We start from the raw sequence: 14,196 nt of genomic DNA, 5'->3' as shown, positions 1-14,196 counted from the left end.
TGAAATACTTAAGCTCATTTCCAACAAATTCTGACGAATGACTGTTTTTTGTCCTGCACCAATCCCCTTAAACACAAAGGAAACAGGATGGTGGTTCGAGGTTACGGCCACCCCCATAATTCTTCCCCTATCTACATCGAGACCTTCGACACTGCGTCCGCGATGGGAAACTTGATAGCGACGAGGTGGTTTCCTAGGTCGTGTGTCAAGAGTCGGCGACGCTAAAAAGAATAAGTTAAGGAGCCCGCCTCGTCAGGGGTGTATCTGTGTCTGCGAGGCGGGATGATAAGCGCGACGCTCGCTGGTGCTTCTAGCGCGGTGTCTCCTCTGGACTGGCGCGCAGTCTTCTCGTCGTGCACATGAGCGGTGACCGTAACATTACACGGTGGAGAAATGAAGATAAAGGTGTAATTAAAGTCCCTTAAGTGCTTTCAAGAATCTGTACCGGTTGTTTCACGCCTAAAAATTACTCTGAAAACATGCGTTTTTAGAGATTTTAACTCTTCTAAAAATACGGTTTGAAAACTTAATCGGAAATCAAAGGTACTTTTCGGCCCTAAGAGAATTCTTAAATGCTTTTCGTGAGCAGACCGCCAGTCGGATGTTTTGAGTAGTTTTGAAATCGCGTTGTTTTTCTCCTGAAGCTCTGCGCACCGTGTGTGTGCCCGGGTAGGCAAGCCCGTGGCTCACAATCCAACGCTGGGCAACTCTGATTATCAGCCTGCACGCAACCAGACAGGAAGCCAACAAACTAAACGAATAATGATTGTGGTATTGTTGGAGGAGGAGGGGGGGGGGGTTAGTGAGTAGGAAAAGAGGGTTAATGAGAGCTTCGAGAGCAACAGCGCCATTGTTACTCGGGACGACACAAAGCTTATTTAAATAAATGTGGCGCGAGGCGAACGGAAATCGTCAGACAATTCGGCTTCCTGCCCAGTCACGAGTTGACGGGTAGACCAAGGGTTATACAAGCGATAAGACCTTACACTCCAGAGTTAAAAAAGATTCCTTTTTTTCCCCCTCTCGGAAACAGGTTATCAACAATACTGACGCTACCAACCTCACAGCAAAGAATATTTAATTTTGTCCCGATTGACAACAGGATCTAGGTCTCTTTCAGAATTGCTCCGGTTGAAGATCTAGATCTTATCAATACATCTATATGTTTTTAATAAATATACATTTTATTAAAATGCCGTATAATTTGTATTTCCGTGTCTTGATATTCATGAGAAAAATATATTTTTAAGGATTTTTCGTCAGATTTTATTATCAGACTAAATGTATTGTTCGTTGATGATCTAAAAGAATGTTTGGTTAAATTGTTTGTTCCACAATTCATAACCATTTTTGGCTAATTTACCTAAATGCTCATTTAACACATTGACTTTATTTAAAGGGGTAGCTATAAATACTGCAAATACACAAATAGAGATGTACCATTGACTAGAGCCTTCAAGAATCAACTTGCCCCTATCTATTATACACATACGTTGTTACATACACACACGCACTAACATATTCGAGCACATTATTTCATTCGTATGGCCTCGAATATTTCTCGCTGGCTTTGTTGGTAACCCTCAACTCGATGTCTAGAAACTTACGAAATTTCGCGGTTTTTATCTGGCGACCAAATGCAATCCAAGCTCAAAAAAAAAAAAAAAAAAGGAATTTTTTTTTGTAATCGAACTAATCTCATTAAATCAAAATTAAGTTTCTTTCAAAGTGTTCAATTACCAGCAACCTATTCTGAAAGTCGTTGGTATTAAATTTTCATTTAATTATTTTCACACTTTAAAATATTGGGGATGTTACCCTTGGATACGCTCTTATGGGTGAAACTATGAATCGCAACGGTTTTTTTTACAATTAAATGACCATCATAAGTTTTTTTGAAGATCCTGAAGGACCACCAAGCCAACAACGACAAACGCCTGAACATGAAATCAGCTCACTGAAGCACGTGCCGCCTAGAGATCGGGTGAAACTGACAGCAGCAATGAATGGACTCAGCAATATTTCCCCGGTTATTTAACCGTTAGTCTCACTCGCCTCTCAACTGCGGACCGTTCTCTGTATTTGTTTTTTTTGTAAATGTAACAGAAATAACCATGTTAAGTTACAGATATTTGTAAATATGTACATTTAACACGAAAAAAAAAACTGCATCGCCACAAAATAAAATACCGTTCCCAGTAATACTGGGTTCGGATTCTTACCCGGCTATTCAGGCTTTGTGCCATCCCAGTACCGCCAATAGTTTTAAAAAAAAGTTATTTGCTAAACAGTTCTCTGAATAACTTCCCAGTGTTTAACTGCGCGTATAATAAGAACGGTCGAATTGTTGAATATTCTATTAACATTTTTTTATTCCATGCTTTGAAAATAATTATGCTTGAATAAAACTTAGAGTGCCAAATTTTCGTTGTGAAATGCTTGGTGTTCTCTCTAAAATCGTATTTCATATTCGTAGGGGCAGGCATTTTTCGCGAGAAAATCTGAACACCTATATAAGACTGCAACAAGGTATACCCGCACCTGTGGTTTCTTCCTTGCGATTGGCGGCCGTCTGCGAGAGAAGTGGTTGGCTTATTTGGCCGAGCCACTCAGGACGCGCTTGCTTCAGCAATGAACCACTGTGATTGGTGTTGTAAAAAATCGACATGTACCAGGAGGAAAAATCACCCAATCACGAAACGAAGAAGATGCTACGGTGTTTTAAACTTTCAGCTAGTCTCGGAAATGTATTCGCAAAAATATTCCTAGACTAGCTGGAAGTTAAAACTTCTGCGTCTCGTGATTGGATGAGTTACTTTGAGGTGCATGTCGATTGTTACAACACCAATCACAGTAATTAATTGCGGAAGCAAACTCGTCCTGAATGGCTCGGTCAAACAAGGCAACGACTTGTCTCGCAGACGGCCGCCAATCACAAGGAAGAAACCACTGCTGCGGGTATACTTTGTTGCAGTCTAATAGGCGTTCAGATTTATTTCGCGAAAAATGCCTGCCCTTAGCCATGTGTCGTGGAACGTTTTTGGCGACTGGTTCCCAATAGGTAGAGACCGGAAAAATTCGCGGATTAATTTCACGATATGCTAAAATGCAAAAATAATTATACTTTTATGCAAGTTCTGCTATTGGTTCACTGTAAATATGGAGGACTGTGGGTCAATTATAGACCCTCAGTCAAAGCAATATCGAATCACGAGTCCCCCAATTGAGACGCCTCACAAGTCAGTAGCCAATGAACAGGTGAAGTTTGCCCGAGTATGCGCAGGATCGTGGAGTCTATCCTGGAGGTCTTTGAATTCGAGAATTTTTCCAGTCCCTACCAATAGGAATATTTTGTTGAAGTACAGAGAAATTGTTTTCCTCTTGAGTGTGATGAGTAGAGACCGGAAAAAATTCGCGGGTTCAATGACCTTTAGGATGGACTCCAATATCCTTTACACACTCGGGCAAATGCCAACTGCTCATTGGCTGCTGACTTGTGAGTCGTCACGACTGGGTGGCCTGTGATTCGACACTTCTATGAGTGAGGGTCTCTAATTGGTAGAGACATGCAAAATTCGCGGATTCATTTCGCGATAGGCTAGCATCAAAACAACTATACATTCGTACCGCTTCTGCAATTGGCCCACATTTTATCCGGGGAACTGTGAGCCAATGGGAAACACTAATCCAAGAAAGTGTCGAATTACGGACAGCCTAGTTGATATGTCTCACGCGTCAGTAGCCAATGAACAGGTGTCATTTCCGCGAGTATTTAAAGGAGTGTGGAGTCTATCCTAGAGGTCAATGAATCCGCGAATTTTGCATGTCTCTACTAATTGGCCATCAGTCCTCCAGATTAACAGTGGACCAATTGGCAGAAGCAGCACTAAGGTATAAATTATTTGAATTTTAGCATAGCACGTAATGAACACGCGAATTTTTTTCAGGTCTCTAGTGATGAGGGTTGGGGCTCACCGGGGTAGGGTGTAGTAGCACCGCTACAGCTGGGTCGCTATCCGGGCGAAGACCTCCGAGGACGTAGTAAGCGCCGTCGACGGCTCCTGAATGCCTTCTGGGAGGTCACCTCAAGCGGTCGTGGACGGGAAACAACCCCCCCCCCCCCTACCCCCCACAGCGCCAACCATCGCCCAGCCCTGCGCCCGTAGATAAGGCCCGCTGATAAGCATAGAGACTCCCCTCCCACCAGCCTTCTTATCACGTGCCCACGGCGGCTTGCGCGCACTTGGCGTGCGTGCGCGCGGACGATAAGGTCCAAGTCGCCGGGAAGCAACGTGTTCGCCGGTCGCCCCTACGACCCATGGCTGGCGTGCAAAGCTATTTTTTTTTCGGCAATGCGACGTCGTGGGACGTTTATCGGCAGAAAAAAGGGGAAATTTTTGCAGCATTTCTGCGCATTGGCCTACTTACAAACTCCGCCCGTGTAATTTTTTTTTTTTTTGGTTGGTTGGCCCGGTTTTAGTGTCACGAAGACGCCACGTGTTTCGGCTGCACGTGTCTAACAGTTAAAACAAGAAAACTGAAGAAAATTGCTAAGGAGTTGTCATTGTTATAGGGGCTGGAAAAATTCGCGGATTCAACGACCTCCAGGATAGACTCCACGATCCTGTGCATACTCGGGCAAACTTCACCTGTTCATTTGGCTACTGACTTGTGAGGCGTCTCAATTGGGGGACTCGTGTTTCGATATTGCTTTGACTGAGGGTCTATAATTGGCCCACAGTCCTCCATATTAACAGTGAACCAATAGCATAAGTTGCATAAAAGAATAATTATTTGCATTTTAGCATATCGCGAAATGAATCCGCGAATTTGTCCGGTCTCTAGTCATCGTTTTTTCACTGTATTTTTTTTTTTTTAATAATTTTCAATGATAGTCCTTGTGGAAACTGATTTGCCAACGATAACACAGAGTTTGGTAAAATTAACAAATGGTACGAAGCTCTGCCTTGCAAAATGAGTTTTCAAATATTTTCCTTGTAAAAAAATACAAAAAAAAATTTTTTTTCACGGTGTTCTAAAAGTGATTTTCCGTAGCCTGTCCTGAAACAGTTTGTCCTGGAATTAGAACATAACAATTGTAGGACAAAATACATGATGAAAAATTTAATGAGGACAATGAATTAAATTTAGATGGTGGGGGGGGGGGGGGCAACGTTTTCGGCTAACAAAAGTTGCAGACGATGGTAAAAAAAACTTACAGGTGCTTTCAGGTTCAACCTGTGAGTTCTTGAAGCCTTTAAACATCGGCCGTTGTGATTAAAATGGAGGGGGGGGGGGGGGAATTATTTACGCGACAGTGTAAATTGAAAAGGTAATTTAATTGTAGACGGACTAAAAATTATTTATTTTATTGTCTTGAGAGAAAATTGGGTTAAAGAAATCTATCAAATTTTCGAACAAATTAATTTTTTTTTCAATTCTAAATCATTATTTTTACATCTTACAGGTTTTTTTTTTTAGTGCGATTTTCGTTCTATGTGACGTTGTTCTTCCGTAAACTTGGCTTGTTATGCTGAGAATATTGAAGAACGAGATTCGCGAAACACCGCCACAAAATAACTCTCCTAGAATTCTTTTGAGGAATCAAGATTTGTTACGTGCTGAAGAGTTTAAACTTGCCTTGAAAACCCGATAAGCTTCTCAGAGCGTACTTTATCTTGGCATCGCTTCGGCATGAGAAATTTATTATTGTCAAACTTGGCCCGGAATTATAAAGTTAATCCTGGCAGATAAGATTTCCACGTATATTGTAAGGCAAAGGAATGCGTCTTTAATTCTATTTATCCACCAGACATATCCGTGGCTATTTATACTCATGACAGGCGTTGATAAAAAAAAACATGCGGTAAAGTTATTCGTGAAAATAGAAAAATTCTATTGAAAATAAATGGATAAGTTCTGCCAAAAAAACTATATATATATTACTTTATACATTTAAATACATACCCGCCAGGAAAATATTTCGTTCCAGTAATCATAAACTCAGGATGCCATATAAATGAAAATAAACATCTTTGGTTTAAACATTTAATCTTTTAAATGAGGATCAATTGTAAATTCAATGTAGTAAAGGGTTTAAAATTTATATAGATCTTTGATGCAGCTGATTTATTTCTTTGTAGCAAAAAAAAAAAAACGAATTGTCTATTATAAACCAGTTATTCCAGATGCTACGGGGTGTACAGACATAGCGCTTATTCCAATTCTTGTGTTGTGTTTACACTGAAACGTAGGCTTTTTTACGTGAAACGTTCAAATCACTCGCCTAGTGTAAGTGACACTCAGTGTAAGTCGTCCCAGGTATCGGAAGTAGGCTGGGCTGCAGCAGCAATCAGCAAAGAAGCATCTGACGGCATCGCAGCTGACGGTTATATAAACCCGACAGTTGCCATTCTCAGTCAGACCCACGAGTGGGCAGAAGCACCAGGAGAAAACCATCAGCTACAAGGAACGTGTGAACGGAGGCTTTGCTCGACCGAGGGCTGATACAAATTGCTACTCGCCAAGCGAGTCCTAACTAGTGAGCGGAGGCTAGGCCCCTACCAAGGGCTTATACGGCTTGCTAAGCTGATACAACTTGCTACTCGTTGGACGAATCTGAACGAGCGAGCTTGCGCTTTGTCCGACCGAGAGCTGATTCTGCTTGCTACTCGTTGGACGAGTCTGAACAAGCGAGCAGAGGCTTTGCCCAACCAAGGGCTGACTCTGCTTGCTACTCGCTGGGCGAGTCGGAGCGAGCGAGTGGAGACTTTTCCCAACCAAGGGCTGACTCTGCTTGCTACTCGCTGGGCGAGTCGGAGCGAGCGAGTGGAGACTTTGCCCAACCAAGGGCTGATTCTGCTTGCTACTCGCCGGGCGAGTCGGAGCGAGCGAGTGGAGGCTTTGCCCGACCAAGGGCTGATTCTGCTTGCTACTCGCCGGGCGAGTCGGAGCGAGCGAGTGGAGGCTTTGCCCGACCAAGGGCTGATTCTGCTTGCTACTCGCCGGGTGAGTCGGAGCGAGCGAGTGGAGGCTTTGCCCGACCAAGGGCTGATTCTGCTTGCTACTCGCCGGGCGAGTCGGAGCGAGCGAGTGGAGGCTTTGCCCGACCAAGGGCTGATTCTGCTTGCTACTCGCCGGGCGAGTCGGAGCGAGCGAGTGGAGGCTTTGCCCGACCAAGGGCTGATTCTGCTTGCTACTCGCCGGGTGAGTCGGAGCGAGCGAGCGGAGACTTTGTCCGACCGAGGGCCGATCCAGCTTGCTACTCGCCGGGCGAGTCCGAACGAACTAGTGGAGGCTCGCGAGCCCTATTATTCCAAACCGAATGCCAGTTAAGGAAACAAACCGGCAACCGCTTTAATAAACGGTGCCCTGCGCGAGGCTAGAAACTGGCTTCAACGCATTCTAGCGGTCGTCTCGCAACCATCGATACAACAGTCACAAAAAAATATATAGCCTACTTCGCAAAAAAAAAAAATATATATATATAACGGACTTCCTAATATTCGCAAATACTTTTTGAGTTGCGATTATTTTTTTTGTTATGACTATTAAAGTAAACAAAAAGTATTGCAGGATAGTTTCGCTATCACAAGGTTTCATTTGGCACAACAATACGCTAGGTACATCTCCCGAAGTTCACGCAATTGAATATATCCGAGCTATTGGCGTCAGACGCGTGTCCGCCATCTTGACGAAATCAATGGAAAAAGTGAGCTTTGCGCATGCGTGGAATAAAAAAAAAAATGGGACTGGCCGTGTCCTTTCGTGCAATAGGAATGCCGTTATGGTACAGATGTAGCATACTCAACACCTTAACCCCTATATTTGTGTCTTATGATACCGGCATCGGTCATTGCGTGCTGGATGGGAGCACGCCGAACATTTCCGAAGTTCTCCGAAGTTCCCCGACGTTTGCCGATTCACGAGGACGCGTAAGTGGGTCTGTACGACCGGAGCTGGGATATTTGGACTTTGGAGGTCTGACAGATCGGACATCTGTTGTCATTAAAATTATTCGCCAATGAGTAGGGGCAGGCATTTTTCGCGAATAAATCTGAACGTCGATTAGACTGCAACAAGGTGTACCCGCACCAGAGGTTTCTTCCTTGCGATTGGCGGACGTCTGCGAGTGAAGTGGTTGCCTTGGCCGCATTTGCTTCCGCACTGAGTTACTGTGATTGGTGTTGTAACAACCGACATTGTCCTGAAAGAAACTCACCCAATGACGAAACACAGAAGAGGCTACAGTGTTTTTAGCTCTCAGCTAGTCTCAGAATCTTTTCGCGAAATATGCATGCCCCTACCAATAAGATGCGTGATGAGTACACACGAACGGAAAAAAATGTTTCCTGAACAAAAATTTTAATATCCATGGTTTTTTTTTTTTTTTTTTTTTTTTCATTTCGTCTAGATCACAGTTTTGCTGTGTTTGCGTTAGTTTTCCGTTAAGTTACTTTCAAACGTTAAATGAACTAACCTACCTGGAATATCAAAATTTATTTTCAAATATAAAATCGTAAGCCATTTACACAGTTTCGTTACTATTCACGTTACATAAATCAACGAGGAAGGCCACGATAATATATATTTGGCGATCTACCAGACGTATCGTACAAGTGAATAATGTTGCACGCTGCTAATGAAGATTTACCAGACAGCATCCTTCTGACGGTACGGTCAGACAGATCAGAACAAATTGTCTCTTTGCAATTACGGCAGGGCTGTGATTGGTCCGCGGAGAAGCTTGGTGTGTGTGTGTGTGTGTGTGTGTGTGTGTGTGTGAGAGAGAGATGGTTGGTGGGGACGTGTAGAGGGAGGGAGGGAGGGAGGGACGTTTTCAAAGTTCTGCATTCGGCACACCTCGGTAGGAGGAGAATACAAAAGGGAAAAAAAAACACCCCTCTCGACCGAGGGTAGGCAACCCGCAATGCAGTGTTGCTCCCCCTCCTACATCTGGTGACATCCCCTTCTCAGGCTTCTCACCCCTAACTCCGTTCCCCCCTCCCCCAGTCTTTTAGCGGGACACTGCAGATATAACGTTCCGTGAAACTCATGAGGGTAATTCCCTCCGGTATTTAGCTTCTATAAAGATGTGTTCTTACACAAAATTTCAATTTAATTCCTGCAAATCAACAAAGTTGTGAACGTAAATAAACTGCTTGATCCAACCAATAAGTAGAGACCTGCAAAATTCGCGGATCCATTCGGTGATAGGCTAGAATTCAAAACACATATACCTCATAGATAATTTTGCTATTGGCTTACTGTTCATCTGGACGAATCTCAACCAGTTATAAACCCTCAACCAAAGAAGGATCGAATCACAGACAAACCAGCTGAGACGACTTACAAGTCGGCAGCCAATCCACTTGCGTTGTTTGCCCGAGTGTGCAGGGGTATATGTGCAGTCTATCCTGAAGGCCATCGAATCAGCGAATATCGCAGGTCTCTACCAATAAGTGTTCATTCAATAGTTTTATGAACGTTAAATGCCAAAATAAAGTTTCAATCATAAGACAAACTAAAAAAAACGTAATCTGGTTTACAGTTTTGAATTAACTGTCCTCTACAGCCTTTTACGATAAAATTATAAATACGTGTACGGAAATTATGATTTCCCGAATTCCTGAACAACTTAGGTTTCCAGAAACTTCGGACGGACGAAAACTACCAACATTACCACTAGTATGCTCGAAGGACTTACTGTTATCACCAGCCATAAATCGCTGCTAAAACTTCTCTAAGCGCGTTATGGAAAAATTATGAGAGTGAATTTTTTTTTTCGATGCGCGCGCTCCATTCAACGAAATTTTCACAGGAAGAATGCGTGTCCACGTGTATGAATATAAAACCCACGTATAGTAACTGTCATAAAAAATCAGGGGACATAAAAAAACGTATTGGTGTGCCAAATGAAACTTTGTGATGGTGAAACTACCCTGGAATATATTTGGTGAAATAAAATAGTCATAGTAAGGAGTGGTTTCAAGTTTTAAAAAAACCTAAGGATTCTGACATTACAATATATATTTATATATACATTTTACTTGTTTGTCGTATTGTTATAATATTATTTTTACACGTGTTTATATTAATGTCGAATACTGAATACTTATTTAATTGAATTTCGTTACAATGAATATCAAAATAGTTTAGTTTCGTGTTATGTAAGTATACACCTCTTTATATATATATATATATATTTATATATATATATAAAACTATTATGGCGTTTGCTGATCCGGCATGCCGGATCAAAGAACGTTTCAACGAATTTGATGATGCGTGGATCCGATCGGTCCATCACTTTTCTTCCGCGCGCACAGGAAGCGGTACGTGCCAGGGCAAGGTGGGAACCACACATAACTTAGAAACACAACTTAGAACTGTCATAACTTAGAAACCTCGGAAAAATCCACGTAACTTAGAACTGTAATAAGTTATAACGCTCATAACTTAGAAACACGTAACTTAGAAACATACAACGCAGAACCACACAACTTAGAAACGTAACGTAGAAAGTCATAACTTAGAACTATCACAACATATAAACTCACAACTTATAACTGTCATAACTTAGAAACACGTAACTCAGAAACACGCAACGCAGAACCACACAACTTAGAAACGTCGTAACGTATAAAGTCATAACTTTGAACTATCACAACTTATAAACACGTAACTTAGAACTATCATAACTTAGAAACACAAAACTTAGAACAGGCATACTTAGAAGATTCTAAGTTATGTGTTTCTAAGTTGTGACAGCACCCCGGGCAAGGTTATTCGCGAGGGGAGAGCGATGAAGTGTGTGTATGTGGTGGAGGGGGGGGGGGGGCAGGGGAGGTTGAGCGGCGCGGGTGGAAGGGGGTAGCCACCCCCGTCGCTATGGCAAAGACTCTCTCCCCTTGGGGAGACACCCCCATGCAGCAACCCCCCAAGAGTCTGTCCGGGGATGTCACAACAGCTGGTTCGAGACGATATTCCTCGTACCCCCGGGCAGAACACAATTACAAAGTTATTTTTAATTATCAATAATGTTCGCAGGCTTTCACGGTCGCTGTCTGAAGTAGCTTGGCTTCTGGGTTGCAGACGCGTCCTTGGCGGATAATTCACCCGACATTTCGGTCGAACATTGCAGTCGCCATCATCAGGCAGCAGTTGCCTACTGAACTGTACTGTAACTTCTCCCTGATGATGGTGACTGCAATGTCAACCGAAACGTCGGTGAATTATCCGCCAAGAAAACGGCTAAAACACAGAAGCCAAGCTACTATTTTTAATTATTATTATTATTATTATTTTTAGAAACACGGCCGCAAACGATTCCGACACTACACATGAAAAAAATATTTCCTGTGCCATTACACACTTCGAAAAAAAAAAAACAGTTTCTGATAACTACAAGAAAGATATCGTAGCTTTCCATTTTTTTTTTGCATTTATTAAATACATTTTTTCACGAGAGAGAAAACTGAGTACTTCCTATACAAAAATATTGGCGCATTATTTTATGTTTTTGATTGATGTTTCATTCAAGCGTAAGTTTTTTTTTCAAACCATGGAAATTATAATCGATAGTTGGACTTTATTTTGTTTTTTATAATTATTATGTGCGCAGTTAATACTGGAAAGCTATTCAGGGAACGGTTTACAAATAGCTTTAACTACTGGAGGCACTGGGACAACACAACGTATAAATGCCCGGGTAAGAATCCAAACCCAGTATTTCTGCGAATACTATTTTGTAGTGATATATATTTTTTTAAATTTAAATAAACAAATTTCAAAATATCTGAAATTTTACATAAACATTACTCTTCCATTTACCTAGAAAAATTTACAGTGTATTTAACCAATGATCTATGTCAGGTTATAGAATTCCTTGGGCTCACGATCTAGGTCTATTTTATTAAAAATTATAGTATATATTATATTATATGTTCTCATGTTGCAAACACACTTACAATACGAAACATTAACACAAGATTTAACGTTTATTTCTTAAAAATAATATCGGGCGTGATAAATACGCACAAATCGTGTTTTCAACTAAATTTATTGACGCGAATCACACATAGTTTACGCACCCGCCGCTAGAATTCGTTGCCGAAGCAGCTACGTCGACTATCGAATCATTTCATTTGAAGAACGAAAATTTGAATTATGTAGTGAAACGGCTCGGATAAAAGCGAAAAATGCTTGGAAAAAAAAAATACCAAACACAGCTTTGGCCATATCTTTCTATATTAAAAATCCATTAACTAGTTAATGAAATAAGGTCGCCCTTTGGCTTTGTAAATTTTTGGTGCGCGCTATCCACCACAGATGGCAGCAGCGTGTTTGTTACACATTTTCGTTAATTGACTTTCGTCGTATTTACAAAATTATTCTAACCAAATTCCGTATACTGAGAGCAAAGATGTACCACATTAAAAAAAAAAAAGCTACTAAGGAAACATTAAAAGAAAATGTTTAAATAATTAGTGAGTATAGTCTGTTTCATGTAACGTGTCTCTTATTTGAAGGTTCTCAAAAGTAGTACTAATTGTCTTCGTATCCTTCTGCCACTGAAGTCCTGTCAAAAATGTTCTTAACAACTTGATGTGTTTGTCGGCTTTCGTAAACAAACATAATGTGTTGCTTTGCAAGGCAGTTGGGAAAACTTACCCAGAGTATTTTTTTTTTTTGTAAATGGAAAATAAATATTAATGTAAAATTACAGATGTTTGTACATTTGTACATTTACATGAAAACAACTGTCTCGCTAATAAATTGTGTTCGTAGTAATTCTGGGATCGGTTTATTACCCGGACATTTATTTAAACTTTCTGTTGCCCCAGAGCCTACAACAGTAAAGAGTTATTTGTAAACCGTTCCCTGAATAGCTTTCCGGTATCAACTGCGCACATAATAAAACAAAATAAAATAAAATTGTTTAATATTCGATTATATTTTCCATGGTTAAAATATATATATTTTTGGATGAAACATCAGTTAAAAAATAAAATTATGCGTCAATTATCGTAAGATAAACTCAGTGTTATCTCGAAAAATATATTACGTATATGCAAAAATAACTATAGCCATGTGTTGCAAAATGTTACAATATCTTTATTATTACAAACTATTTCTTGACGACTGGTTTACAAAGGAATAGAAAATTTGTTTTCGAAACAGCTGGTGCTACTTTCGAGTGCAAGTTACACAGGGCCGTAGCCAGGATTTTGCGAAGGACATTGTGTCCAGTGTTACCATTAATACCTTTATTTTATGAGTGTGTAAAAAATTATCACACTACAATGCCTGAGAACAATAGACATTAAGAAGTCCAACGTTTACACATAGATATTTACCTAAGTAATGATTTTGCTTGACAAAAGTAAACTGAACATTTTATATTTTGGTTTGTATAAAATAGTTTCAATTGCTTTATTTCTCTTGGGTCAAATGTTTGATGGTTCGTTAAAAACAAGCCATGGTGTTATTTAATGCACGAAACACACATGTCCAAGTTTGAATGAAAGTCATGCGTACAACTAACACGTGTGCAAACCGGCATTGAAACCAGACCTTGCGAACACACAATTACCGTGCAAGAGGGATGTTGGGCTAAATGTGGGAGGAGACGAATTTATTGCGGCCCTAACATAAGGATTGCAGTAATCAACCTTGTGTAGTCTAAGTTGCTTGTAATATTCTAATTCTGTCTTCACGTAGTTTTCTTTTTATTTAGATCCTGGAAGGGAGGGGTCCAGGAAAACACGGGCCTACACCAATGCGTCCAAAAGGAAAAAAATATTTCGTACCAACGTATGCGAGAAAAAAGTACTAGATTTGAAAAAAAAAATGTAGTAAATAATAATTTGTTATGGTTTTAACAATTTAGAAAGTTATTATGACATTGAAATGCTTGAACTTAAAACATCACACCACAAACACATACATTCCATAGTTTTTAAAAATAATTACGCTCAGGAGCGTAGCCAGGGGGGGGGGGGGTTAGGGGTTCAAACGCCCCCCCCCCCCCAGCACCAAATCTTAAATTAATTTCTTATTCATCACTCAAACAAATTTCATATTAAAATTAATAAAATTTTTACCATTACAATATTTAAATTAAAGAACCAAAAACTGCTAAAATAGCACTATTTTACACCTCAAAATCCAAATTTTCCCGGGGGAGGATCCCCC

At 40.7% G+C, this 14,196-nt stretch overlaps 1 protein-coding gene across 4 annotated transcripts in view; it reads right to left on the bottom strand.

Annotated features, from left to right (window-relative positions):
* The window catches only part of LOC134541189 (uncharacterized), a 181,582-nt gene that overhangs the window by 98,843 nt on the left and 68,543 nt on the right, over positions 1-14,196 (bottom strand). Inside the window, exon 1 of one of the 4 annotated variants that reach the window (XM_063384429.1) lies at positions 3,976-4,084. The exons of the other annotated variants lie outside the window; for them this stretch is intronic. The gene's annotated coding sequence lies outside the window, so the exon portion shown is untranslated. Of the gene's footprint in view, positions 1-3,975; positions 4,085-14,196 lie in introns of those variants that run through there. 4 annotated transcript variants of the gene reach the window in all.

Source organism: Bacillus rossius, chromosome 18 (genome assembly GCF_032445375.1).
Source record: "Bacillus rossius redtenbacheri isolate Brsri chromosome 18, Brsri_v3, whole genome shotgun sequence".
NCBI lineage: Eukaryota > Metazoa > Arthropoda > Insecta > Phasmatodea > Bacillidae > Bacillus > Bacillus rossius.
This window is presented reverse-complemented; position numbering and strand designations above follow the sequence as displayed.